A 13,813-nucleotide genomic window follows, 5' to 3' on the forward strand; every position below is an offset into this window, starting at 1 on the left:
AGAGTCCTAAAGAACACTATACCTGCCCGTAGTGTTTGCTTGCAAGTTGAAACTGTTCTAGAACACAAGCGATGTCCTGAAATGTTCGTAAATAAACAAAATGGGAGTGTCCTGAAGAACACTATACCTCTCCGTATTGTTCGCTAGCAAGTTGAAACTGTTCTTAGAACACATGTGGTGTCCTGAAATGTTCGTAAATAAACAAAAATGGAGGTGTCATGAGGACGCTATGTCTGTCTGTATTGTTCGCAAGGAAGTTAAACTGTTCTAAGAACAAACGGTTGTCCGTAACTGTTCATTGACATGTGACGCACTTTTAATTACTTCAGGACCCGAACAGTGTCTGTAGGACATCAACACGCATGCGCAAACCAATGTCCGTGCATTTGGTGTCCTGCGGACAGCCGCTTCCTTCGCGAACATGTTCGCAGAGTGATCATATGACTGCGCCCACGCTTGTCGCGGTTTTCTGAATGCGGACACTGTTCGTGTCCCCAAACAATTTAAAAGTACTTTTTCAAGTAATCCACAATATTTCTCAATAAAAACTCACCATAGCACAAGTCCCACATACTAATCCTGAGTTTCTACATTCTTTTTGAAACCTTTTGAACCTTTTATTGTGTTCGATCTGTCCGCGGACAGTCCGCATGTCCGCGAACAGCGTACAAGCACCCCTATAAAAGACCACGCCCTAGAGCTTATTCTCATTGTGTTTCTGGCTATTCTTCAGAACACAGCAATTTTTGCTGTGACCTGCAGATTACACCATCATCGAGATGACATCCATGGCTGAACTACTGCGACCTGGTGCTGCACCTGCTTCAGCACCACCCCCACCCCCTCAACCACCACCACCTCCCCAAGGGCCTGAAGAGGGGAACAGGAGTGAGGATGCAGAGGAGGAAGAAGAGGATGATGAGAATGAGGTAGTGGAAATCCCTACTACCCGCACTAGGCGTGAATCTTGGGTGTGGCGGTTATTTACCATTCATGGGAATGGTCCTAAGGCTCGTGCGAACCGAGTCATCTGCAATGAGTGCAAATGGTACTCAGTCGCGGGAGGCATGGTTCGTACAGCTTTGGGACCACAAACATGAAGCGACACCTCAGGTCCTTTCACTCTGGGGTCATTCACAGGGTTGTACCTTGCGAGGAGCGTAGTAGGTTGATTTTCTCTTCTTCATCCTCCGTTTCCGACCCTGCCACCACAAGGGACACCTCTGTGGGACAGCATCTTCCTCAAGCTGCCTCACAGGCCATACATAATGCTGATGACCCTTACCTTTCGAGGGTCACAGTTGTGTGTATGTACTGCAAAACAGTACTTTGCAGGGGGGAGCGACTTCGTAGTGCTTTTGAGACTATCGTCTCAGAGCATGAGAAGACCTGCTTACTACCCAAATAAAACCCACTCTACATCTTCCTCTCTCAGCTCACCCTTTCTTATCCCTGTGGTTGGTGCCCCCCCTTTACCCGTCTTTCCCCTCCTCTCCTAGTGTGTTGTGTATAAAAAAAAACAAAAAATATGAAATAACAAAAATAAAAAAAATAAGGCTCTGTTCAGAGCCGCCTTTCACAGTTAAAAAATAGAAGTGAAAATAAATGAAGCAGGGCCTTTTGTATTTTTTAGAAGTCCACGGATAGTCCGCGGACATCTGAAATTTTGGGGTGCTACCCTATCATAAGCATTGCAATTTTCTCTGGGAGGAAGTGGTATCTCTGAAAAGAGCCTTTGGGAGGTGTTTGTGTTTCAAAAATTATAAATACTCAACACCTACTTCAAAATTGGATGCTGTAATTCTAAAAAAGGTTGCAATGCATTTTGTATGTTTCTTAGAAAAATTTGATTGCCAGCATAAGTTAGGTGTACTCCATCTCTGCGGAAAATGTATGTACTACGAAACATAATATTTTCATTGTGAAAAGAGGACATACCAAAATCTCTTAAAAAAGGCACAAACAGCCTTATTGACATTGCGCCTTGCTTTCTCCATTTGTGGACCAAATGAAGAAGAACGAAGCTACATTTGTCTCTGCGCAATCCGTGAAATAATTACTTGAGAATTTGGAAACATGTCCATGACCTTCCCAAGTCTTTCTTTCATTGCAAATTGCAAAGAAATTCCAGACATATGTCCTAAACTGTTCCCTCCACAATGAATTATAATTATATCTGGATGTTGCTCTGTCTCCAAAGTAGCACAGAGAGGTAACAAGTCCAACCACTTCATTCCACGTACTCCATGCCAGTGTACTTCCACATGTGGGAATCCAAGATCTACAGCTACTCCACAGGTTTCTGCATGCACCTTCAACCAATGTCTCCAGGAGTCTCCCAAAATCCAAACAATCTGTTTTCTGAAATGCACAGCCATAGCTATCTGTTCTTCTATCAGCAAAAAGAGTATCTGAGAAACTCTCTCCTGGCACAAGACACCCACTAAACTTTCCTGATCAATCCCTTTCAGTGCTCATTCTCATTTGCATGACTTCTGAACCCATAAATCCCCGGATGCAACACCTGATGTCCGCGAACTACCGCCATGTCCGCGTACATATCGTAACATGAACAGCCCTTCTACCATTTCCACTTCACTCTCTATGCCGTTCCCTCATTGGATGTAGCTAAGAAATCACATGACCATCCACCAATCACATTCAAGACCTCTACATCTAACTGCATCATCATAGATCAGCACTGCAAATGTACTGTGAATCTATCTTAGTACAAGTGTCATATCATTGGCAAGCACCATCTACAAGAAATACTGTACATGTCTCCAAGATTTCTACTTGCAGCTCCATGCATATCCATATGCATGAACACAAACTACAGGTATGCATATTTTCTGTAAAGTACATGAACACATTTTCTAAACTACTTTTAGCTTGTATAATCTGCATATCTATGACTCATATGAAGACGCTTTCAAAGCAAATGAAAGCACTATAACTGATGTAAACTTTACACAGTACAAAACAATGTTGCACAATGAACAGCAACACGAAGAAGAACTCCAGGCCCAACTAGATAAGGACACTCCTGACAGTAGTCAACCTTCTGTAACAGGAAGCCAAGAACCACTGGGAGAGCCACTTATAGCAAATGAGGCAGAATTAGCTATGACTGAGGTAGAAAACACCATGTGTCAATATGAAGATAAAGAAGACTTAACTATACTACAATCAAAACTAAAAATGAGCAACATAGCATTTTTCAAGAAGTAACAAAAGAAATTGCACATGGTGTACAACATGAAAACAAAGAAGGCACCAGCCAAAATTACAAACCTATACTATTGTACGTCAGTGGTGAAGCTGGTTCTGGCAAAACATTCCTAATCAAAATCATCAGTAAGTTCCTTCAACAATTGACAAACAACAAACTGACAGCTGTTGTCACTGCCCCCACAGGTTTAGCTGCCTACAACATAGGTGGTGTCACTTAACACTGATTACTACTCCTGCCAGTAGAACACCAAAACAAATTAGACTATTACAAACTTTCTACAGAAGCTGCAATGGAACTACGCACAGTATTGAAACAAATGAAAATGCTACTAATAGATGAAGTGAGCATGGTGTCCAACCTAATGTTGGCTTTGATTCACCTCAGATTACAAGAAGTAGTCAAAACAAACTATGAAGAGCTCTTTGCAGGAAAACACATTATTGTTTTCGGAGATCTTCTTCAATTGGCACCAGTAAAAGGTGAGCCTATTTTTAAAACATTAGGACACAAACTCTGCCGTAAAACTGCTGGAAGCATTGGAAAAATCAACATTTGTCAACATTTCCAATACAGAGAATTAACAGAAAACATGCGGCAATCTACAGGTCTGACTTATGACAACATCTTAAAAAGTATCAGAGTTGGTATACTTTCTAAAGAAGCAGAAGCAATATTGAAAACCCGACACATTCATGCACTTTATGGTGATAATGCATGTGCTAAAGATGTTATGGAACAATTAGCCCACACAAATGTCAATTGTATGGCCTTAATGCCAACTCTTGCAAGCTGTTTAAAATTCAATGAAATAATGTTAAGTAAAGAAATGCAACCAATAACGGAAATTAGCACCACAGACAAACTAGATGTACATGGTATGATACTACCCATGTGTGAGCAAGCCACGACAAGACTAAATAGTTTAGAAAAATCAATCTCAAACACAGCAGGCTTGGAAAAGATATTAAAATTATCCTTAAATTGCAGAGTAATGCTTAAACGTAACCTTGATGTGGACCAAAGACTAGTTAATGGAGCACTGGGTACAGTTGTTGGCTTTCAAACATATCCACGTGACAAAAAAAAACAGTTTGTCAATATTCTCTTTGACAAACTTTCAGAATTAAAAAGGATAGGACACTCAACAGTTCGATTCCTTCTCTTCAAAGACATGTATGTACGCAGAGAACAATTTTCTCTAACTCTTGCATACGCAGTCACCATTCATAAATCACAAGGTCTTACCCTACACAAAGCAATGATAGACATTGGTAACACAGTCTTTAAAGAAGGCATGAGCTACATAGCACTATCATGCGTACGTACACTTGACGGTCTATTTCTAATCAACTTTGATGCAAGTAAAGTAAACGCTGATATTCCTTGCATTTTAGAATACAATAGACTTCGCTCACTATACGCCCCCCATCTAAACATATATTCTGTACCACAAAAGTAAAACGTTCTAAAAGAAAACGAAATCAAATAGAAATGCAACAGGATGTCACTGCAAATCCTCCAAAGAGAGTAAAAGAAACTAAAACTTCATCAAGTACCACAAACATAAAAGAACCCATTAGGGAAAGTAAACCAGGTACTTCATCAAAGAAGGAAGACAAACTAATAAAAATCAATCAGATACAGAGCTACTTGGTCCATTTAAACTCTCAACTATAGTTGGAGTAAGTTGCTACGCAAACGTAGCAATGAATAGTCTATTTCAATTGCCACCAATTGTTGACAACGTTTACTTACACAGTACAGACCAATTGTGTTTGCAAATGTTAGCACGGCACAGAAATGCAACAAACAATAACACGTATAGTGTTTATGGAATAAGACAACAATTGGACTACTCTGCTGGAATGGTTAAATTCATTATAAACTCACAGGAAGATCCACAAGAATTCCTAATGTACTTACTACAAGTACTGGAAAATAAAAACATACCTATAAATGAAACCTTCCAGATGTCATACATGTGGAAACATACATGCACTCTCTACAACAATGTGACACAAGAAGAAATCCCCAATGAACGCTTCATATATATATATATATATATCAATACCTAATTGTGAATCCATTCCTTTTCAGCAACTTGTACAAAATGCAAACCATGGTAGATTATGTACCATCTGCAATTCGGATAATCGCTCCACGTTAGTAATACAAACACATAGTAAATACGTAATACTAATGCTCTACGTTACAATGCAGATGGTACCAAAAACAACTGCAAGCTGACTGTATTCACACATGGTCAAATATCACTTGGTAAGAAACCTTCACAACAATAGGTATAATCTACCACACAGGAGTCACAACCAATTCAGGGCACTACAATGCATATATAAAAAAGAAATGTGGATGGTTTGAATGTAATGGTAGACCCTTACTCTAAAGCAGAGATTACCAGCAAATCTTACAAACGCTTATTTAATGTTCTTAAAACCAAAATTTGATAACTAAACTCTACTTAAACCTTACGTAAACTTGTAGTAAAAAAATATAAACTGTTAAAATATTCCAAAAGCTATCTAACTGCCCAAAGATTCCACAACAACTAATCAGATAAATGAATACCACTAAATAAGAGCAAACAAATAGACAGTTAGAATATGCCAATTGGTATCGAACTGTCCCAAAATTTAACAATATCCAAACATATAAATTAATACCACTAAAATATATCAAAAAATAAACAGTTAGAATATGCCTACTGGTATCTAACTGCTCCAAAATTTTACAATATCCAAACAAATAAATAATATGTTACTGCTCCAAAAAGCTGCAACAATCCAATGTATAAAGCATTAGCCAGAAACAACAAGTGAACACTGAAAACAAACAAATAAACTGTAGCATAACAGAAAAAGTTTTTTTTTTTAATCCAACATGGATTTTTTTTTTCTCCCACAGACGCAATGATTTTATCAACAAACACAGAAACTTAGCAAATTGCACAGTACTCTGGTTTGTAATATACTAAATATGAGGATCCATAAAAAAAAAATGTTGATTATACAATGTAATAATTCATTACAAAATACTAATACTAAAATACTATTTTCTTTTATCACAGAAATGAACAAAAGATACATGTACTCCAGTTACTAAACCAAAAAGTAAGTATATTATAATGAGTACAACCATCACAGCATATCACACCCATAATGGCTTATAACTTTGTTCCTTATGAATTTCTTTTTGACTCAAAGTTATTTGCAACTATAAGTGTGATATGCTGTGGTGTTTGTGGCCAGGGTATAGAGTCTTGGGTGCATGGCCAAACACTCTATATCCTGGCCACAACCACCACAGCATTTCACACCCATAGAGTCAAACATTACAACTATTGTGTATGGAAACTTTTAATGTCCGCGGACATTATGAGTTTTCTTAGAACACTTTCAACTTGCCAGCGAACAATACGGACAACTTCCTCAGAACACCCCCATTTTTTTATTTTACGAACATTTCAGGACACCGCAAGTGTTCTTAGAACACATTCAACTTGCCAGCAAACAATATGGACAGCGTCTTCAGGACACCCCCTACGAACATTTCAGGACACCGCGACAGTTCTTAGAACACATTCAACTTGCCAGAGAACAATACGGACAGCGTCCCCAGAACACCCCCATTTTGTTTATTTGCGAACATTTCAGGACACCGCGAGTGTTCTTAGAACACATTCAACTCGCCATCAAACAATACGGACAGCGTCCTCAGAACACCCCCATTTTGTTTATTTACGAACATTTCAGGACACCACAAGTGTTCTTAGAACACATTCAACTTGCCAGAGAACAATACGGACAGCCTCTTCAGGACACCCCCTACGAACATTTCAGGACACCGCAAGTGTTCTTAGAACACATTCAACTTGCCAGAGAACAACATGGACAGCGTCTTCAGGACACCCACTACGAACATTTCAGGACACCGCAAGTGTTCCTAGAACACATTCAACTTGCCAGAGAACAATACAGACAGCGTCCTCAGGACACCCCCATTTTGTTTATTTTCGAACATTTCAGGAACCTGCCAGTGTTCTTAGAACACATTCAACTTGCCAGAGAACAATATGGACAGCGTCTTCAGGACACCCCCTATGAACATTTCAGGACACTGCGAGTGTTCTTAGAACACTTTAAACTTGGCAACGAACAATACAGACAGCGTCCTCAGGACACCCCCATTTTGTTTATTTTTGAACATTTCAGGACACCGCCAGTGTTCTTAGAACACATTCAACTTCCCATCGAACAATACGGACAGCGTCCTCAGGACACCTCCATTTTGTTTATGTACGAACATTTCAGGACACCACGAGTGTTCTTAGAACACATTCAACTTCCCATCGAACAACACGGACAGCGTCCTCAGGAAACCCCCATTTTGTTTATTTACGAACATTTCCGAACACCACCAGTGTTCTTAGAACACATTCAACTTACCAGAGAACAATACGGACAGCGTCTTCAGGACACCCCCTATGAACATTTCAGGATACCGCAAGTGTTCTTAGAACAGTTTCAGCTTGCTGGCGAACAAAACAGACACATATTGCGTCCTCAGAAGACCCCCCCATTTAGTTTATTTAGAATATTTCAGAACAGTCGTTTTGTCCGCGGACAAATCGAACACAACAAGAGCGTCTACCACATAAAAAAAAACACAACATTTAACCTATCTCATACTCTCCCACCCTCCCCAAACACTCTTACACACAAACACACTCTACTAAATATACATTTTAAACCAAGTTTCACTGCGCTGTCCACGGACATCCGCAAATCCAAGATGGCGGGCACTACCGAAAATCTGACGCCCTCCACGCTCTGTGCCGTCCAATCAGCAAACACGTTGCATGTGCGCGGACATCACGCAAGCCGATTGGCCAATCAGGACACTGTCCGCGGAGAGAACAGGGAAGTCTGTCTGCGGACCAACACAGATATCACTAATTTTTTATAACCTACTTTTTGGTCATTTTAAGAAAAATTACTGGATGGATTTTCACCAAATCTGCAAAAGCACGCTTTCGGGACCAAGCCTCTACTCCTGGTCCAAATTTGGTGAAAATCCGTCCAGCGGTTTGGGCTGTAGGCGCAAGCAAAGTTTTTTCCCCATTCAGTCTAAGGGAAAAAAAAAGTTTTTGGGACCCCCCCTATAACTTTGACCCCCCTGGACGAATCCTCACCAAACTTTGCAAAAAAAATTCAGAGTGGGCCATATACTTTTTCTGCAAAGTTTGTTGAGGATTCGTCCAGGGGGAGCAAAGTTATAAGCCGCCCAAAAAGTGCTCTTCCTATGGAAACAGCAACTTAACCATAACTACATGGCCAAAGGGATGTTGTTATGGTTAAGTTGCACTAATAAAAACCTATGAAATGCAATGAAAAAAATTTGTTAAAGGGACGTTATGGTTAAGTTGCGCTATGAAAAACCTATGAAATTCATTCAAAAAACTTTGTTAAGGCGACGTTATGGTTCCAAGTAAAACCGAAAAACCCCTGAAATTCGCCAGTTATGGTAAGCTAAGCAACCATAACTCGCGCCCCCACCATGCACTGCTAAGACTAACACCCAGGAGATCAAACATGACATCACAACATTGATGACATCACTGATGACATCACATATGCATTTACATGAGGTAAGTAGTGCATTAAGTAATGCATTAATCCAAATAGCATTGTATTATGAAGTTCTTTCCAATATACTAAGGTACACATGTAGTAACATAGGCATAGTGTGCAGCAGACATGATGGAGATGCAATATAAATAACCTTGCCATGTTAAATACTAAAATTATAAATGCTTTCTCATTAGAGTCTTGCATAGTGTGAAACATTTAATACGCACCTTATCAAACCCACTTACTTACTGCACACAAAACACAGACACCAACACATACACATAGAGCATATACAGGAAAAGTGAAGTAAACAAAAAAACAGCAGTATTACCCGACAATCTTCCTAACCTAACTGATTATCTTCATGCACAGAAATTATTGCTCTGCTTCAAAGCTACTACTTCCCTATGTTTAACTATCACATATTGTGACTAGAGCCTAAGGAAAGTAGTGTAAGTGCAATGTGTACAAATATGAGCATATCCAGGGAAAGCACAGTAATAAACAACAGATGATTATGTACAATCATCTTCATACATAGAAAGCATTGCTGTCTTCCAAGGCTGTGTTTTCTCCTTTGTATATGTTTCATATGCTTTGAGTGGACCCTAAGTGAATTACTGCAAGAACATATTTGAAGTATAAGTCTACAAATATAGTACTTTGTACTATAGTATAGTGAATTTTTAGTTCCTGACTGTTACTGGCCTAGATATATCAGTAGAGGAAAAAAGAGTGAGCCAGACATGTGATGTCATCACTGATGTCATCAATGACATTTGTGATGTCATCTTTGATGTCCTAGGTGTTAGTCTTATCAGTGCACAGTGGGGGCGCAAGTTATGGTTGCTTAGCTTACCATAACTGGCGAATTTCAGGGGGTTTTCGGTTTTACTTGGAACCATAATGTCCCTTTAACAAAAAAAGTCACTGAATTTCATAGGTTTTTAGTAGCGCAACTTAACAATAACGTCCCTTTAACATAGTTTTTTCATTGAATTTCATAGGTTTCTATTACTGCAACTTAACAATAACATCCCCTTAACAAAGTTTTTTTCATTGAATTTCATAGGTTTTTATTAGTGCAACTTAACCATAACGTCCCTTTAACAAAGTTTTCTCATGGAATTTAATAGGTTTTTACCAGTGCATGCTATTTTCCTACAACTTACTAATATCATACTTACCCAATATAGCAATATTTGTGTCCAATTACCAAAGTTTCACCTTAAAACTCCGCCATTTCCCACCATCTGGAATAATTTTTAACACTTCTAAACACTTCTTTCAACTATTTCAACTAGTTTTGCATCCGTAGACGTCTACTAACATCTGACTTCATAGCAGACTTTCCGGACAGTGCCACATGCCCATATGCTGGCGCGCGGCATGATGAAGTGTCTGAGAACCCATCCACACTTCACAATAAGATCTCTGTTTGGCGGACAGTTCGGAATTGCATTTTCTACTGATCTAGGAACTTCCAACTTCAAAATTTGCCTTGCACAGCTCCAACACCTATTCCTACTCATTATCCATGAACAATCTAGTGCACAGTAGATACCTTTAGAAAAACTGCTATTTATCTTAAAATGGCTAATGCCATCCCTCCTCCCCAAGAGCCACCACCACTGCTGTAATCAAGGAGCATGAGAAACAGTGCCCCCTTACTAAGAAATAACACACGCGCAACATTTTCCCTTGTCATTTAGGCAGAGGCCATGGGATGCCATCCATGCCTGAATGACGAGGTATATCCTACTTACTAAGGTTGTGTCCTCAAGAAAGTTGCCCGAAAGGGGACGAGGATCTGGATATCATCTGCACAGTTTGTGCAGGTGATACCCAGTCTGTCCAATTTATCAAACAAAGGCTTAGTAAAAATGTTATACTTAGTGGGTGAGACACATGATCCTTGTGGTACTCCGCATGATATTTGAATCGGGTCAGCGGAAGCTGATGGGGAAAAGACTTTCATTGTGTGGTTGGCCAGGAAGGATTGGACTCAGGAATGGCCTCCCCTGAAAAGTGGGCCGCTGACCTATGGTGGTTGCATAAAACTGCATGATCCACTAGGTCAAAGACTGCAGAGAGATCCAGGAGAATTAACATAGCTGTTTTCCCAATGTCCCTTCAGCTGGTCAATTTGGGTCTTCAGGCTGTTTCCATACCGTGAAGAGGGCGGAAGCCAGATTGTCACAATCCTAGTAATTGATTAGCTTCTAATTATTCCTGAATTTGAATGTAGGCTACTCTGTCAATAATTCTGAGTAGAAAGTGGACAGTGGTAATGGGTCTATAGTTGGTAGGGATGATGGGGTCTAAGGTTCGTTTTTTAAGCAAGGGGAGGACCCAGGATTCTTTAAGATTATTGGACACTGTATTAGTTTTAAAGGAGGCTTTGATGAGCATAGAGATGAACAGGGCCAAGTCCCTAGCTGAGTCCTTTATGATTTGGGCTGGGCAGCTGTCACCCTTACAATTCGATGGCTTTAAAGAAAGTATGATTTTCTTCGTCTCAAGGATAGAGATCTTTTTGAAGCTAAATGGCAATGTTGTAGAGCTCCCAGTGTATAGGGAGGGTTGCTGATCTGATAGGGGCATTGAAGCCTTTTTGTTGGCTATTTTGAGTTGGAGCAATGTAATTTTATTCGAGAGGGCATTTTGTGTTGCTGTACACCAAGGCTTGTCCTTTGGGACATTATCTGCCGGAAGGATTGGGGATTCCATTTCACGAAGGATAGTGAAAAGTTCCTTAGTGTTGGACTTAGCCTTCGCAATTCTCTCATTGAATATATTCTTTTTAGTGTTGATTATTTCTTTTTTGTAGTATTTGCAGTGGTCCGTTAGTTTAACCTTGTTGTCGTTGGTAGGGGAGTGAAGCCAGATTGATTGCAACTTTCTTTTTTGTAATCTTAATTCTTTAAATTGAATCGTAAACCAGGCATTGAGGTGAGATTTCTGTCTACCTTTGCACAGTTTGACCGGTGCAATAGTAACCAAGGAATCAGTCATGGCATTATTGAAGACCCCAACTAGTAGTATGGGGTCCAAGTTATTGTTGAGTTTGTTGATAGATGGAAGAAGGTGAGGGAGTAGTTTTTCTGCTGTAATATCCTTTTTTTCTTCTAGTTGGGAGTGGGGGTGCCATATCAATGATTTTGGGGCTGAGGAGGTCAAGCATGGTAGAGAAAGTAATTAGATGGTGGTTGGTCCACGATTGCGGGTCAGTATCCGTAATTGTAATGCTACAGTTCAGATCAGCCAACCAGTCAAGGGCTCTTCCTTTGATATGGGTGGGGGATAAGACTTTTTGTATGAGTCAATGATCTTTTAGGAGAACTGCTATTGATTGGGCATGTTTATTGTTAGTGTCATTGAAGCCAAGATTAAGGTCCCCCAACAGCAGAGTTTGTGAGTGATCTTTTGTGTTGTTGGCTATGAGGTTAGATAAGTCCTCCTCGAAGGTTCAGAGTGGTCCCGGGGTCTGTATACCAGGTAGGTAGTTAACATGCGGTTATTAGAGGAAGTTTAGCTGTAAGTACCTCACATGATGAGCAAGGAGGTTGGACTTAGCCTTCGCAATTCTCTCATTGGATATATTCTTTTTAGTGTTGATTATTTCTTTTTTGTAGTATTTGCAGTGGTCCGTTAGTTTAACCTTGTTGTCGTTGGTAGGGGAGTGAAGCCAGATTGATTGCAACTTTCTTTTTTGTAATCTTAATTCTTTAAGTTGAATCGTAAACCAGGCATTGAGGTGAGATTTCTGTCTACCTTTGCACAGTTTGACCGGTGCAATAGTATCCAAGGACTTAGTCATGGCATTATTGAAGACCTCAACTAGTAGTATGGGGTCCAAGTTATTGTTGAGTTTGTTGATAGATGGAAGAAGGTGAGGGAGTAGTTTTTCTGCTGTAATATCCTTTTTTTCTTCTAGTTGGGAGTGGGGGTGCCATATCAATGATTTTGGGGCTGAGGAGGTCAAGCGTGGTAGAGAAAGTAATTAGATGGTGGTTGGTCCACGATTGCGGGTCAGTATCCGTAATTTTAATGCTACAGTTCAGATCAGCCAACCAGTCAAGGGTTCTTCCTTTGATATGGGTGGGGGATAAGACTTTTTGTATGAGTCAATGATCTTTTAGGAGAACTGCTATTGATTGGGCATGTTTATTGTTAGTGTCATTGAAGCCAAGATTAAGGTCCCCCAACAGCAGAGTTTGTGAGTGATCTTTTGTGTTGTTGGCTATGAGGTTAGTTAAGTCCTCCTCGAAGGTTCAGAGTGGTCCCGGGGTCTGTATACCAGGTAGGTAGTTAACATGCGGTTATTAGAGGAAGTTTAGCTGTAAGTACCTCACATGATGAGCAAGGAGGTTGGACTTAGCCTTCGCAATTCTCTCATTGGATATATTCTTTTTAGTGTTGATTATTTCTTTTTTGTAGTATTTGCAGTGGTCCGTTAGTTTAACCTTGTTGTCGTTGGTAGGGGAGTGAAGCCAGATTGATTGCAACTTTCTTTTTTGTAATCTTAATTCTTTAAGTTGAATCGTAAACCAGGCATTGAGGTGAGATTTCTGTCTACCTTTGCACAGTTTGACCGGTGCAATAGTATCCAAGGACTTAGTCATGGCATTATTGAAGACCTCAACTAGTAGTTTGGGGTCCAAGTTATTGTTGAGGTTGTTGATAGATGGAAGAAGGTGAGGGAGTAGTTTTTCTGCTGTAAAATCCTTTTTTTCTTCTAGTTGGGAGTGGGGGTGCCATATCAATGATTTTGGGGCTGAGGAGGTCAAGCGTGGTAGAGAAAGTAATTAGATGGTGGTTGGTCCACGATTGCGGGGCAGTATCCGTAATTGTAATGCTACAGTTCAGATCAGCCAACCAGTCAAGGGTTCTTCCTTTGATATGGGTGGAGGATAAGACTTTTTGTATG

The sequence above is a fragment of the Ambystoma mexicanum genome, chromosome 11 (genome assembly GCF_040938575.1).
Source record: "Ambystoma mexicanum isolate Mex_15411 chromosome 11, UKY_AmexF1_1, whole genome shotgun sequence".
Classification (NCBI taxonomy): Eukaryota; Metazoa; Chordata; class Amphibia; order Caudata; family Ambystomatidae; genus Ambystoma; species Ambystoma mexicanum.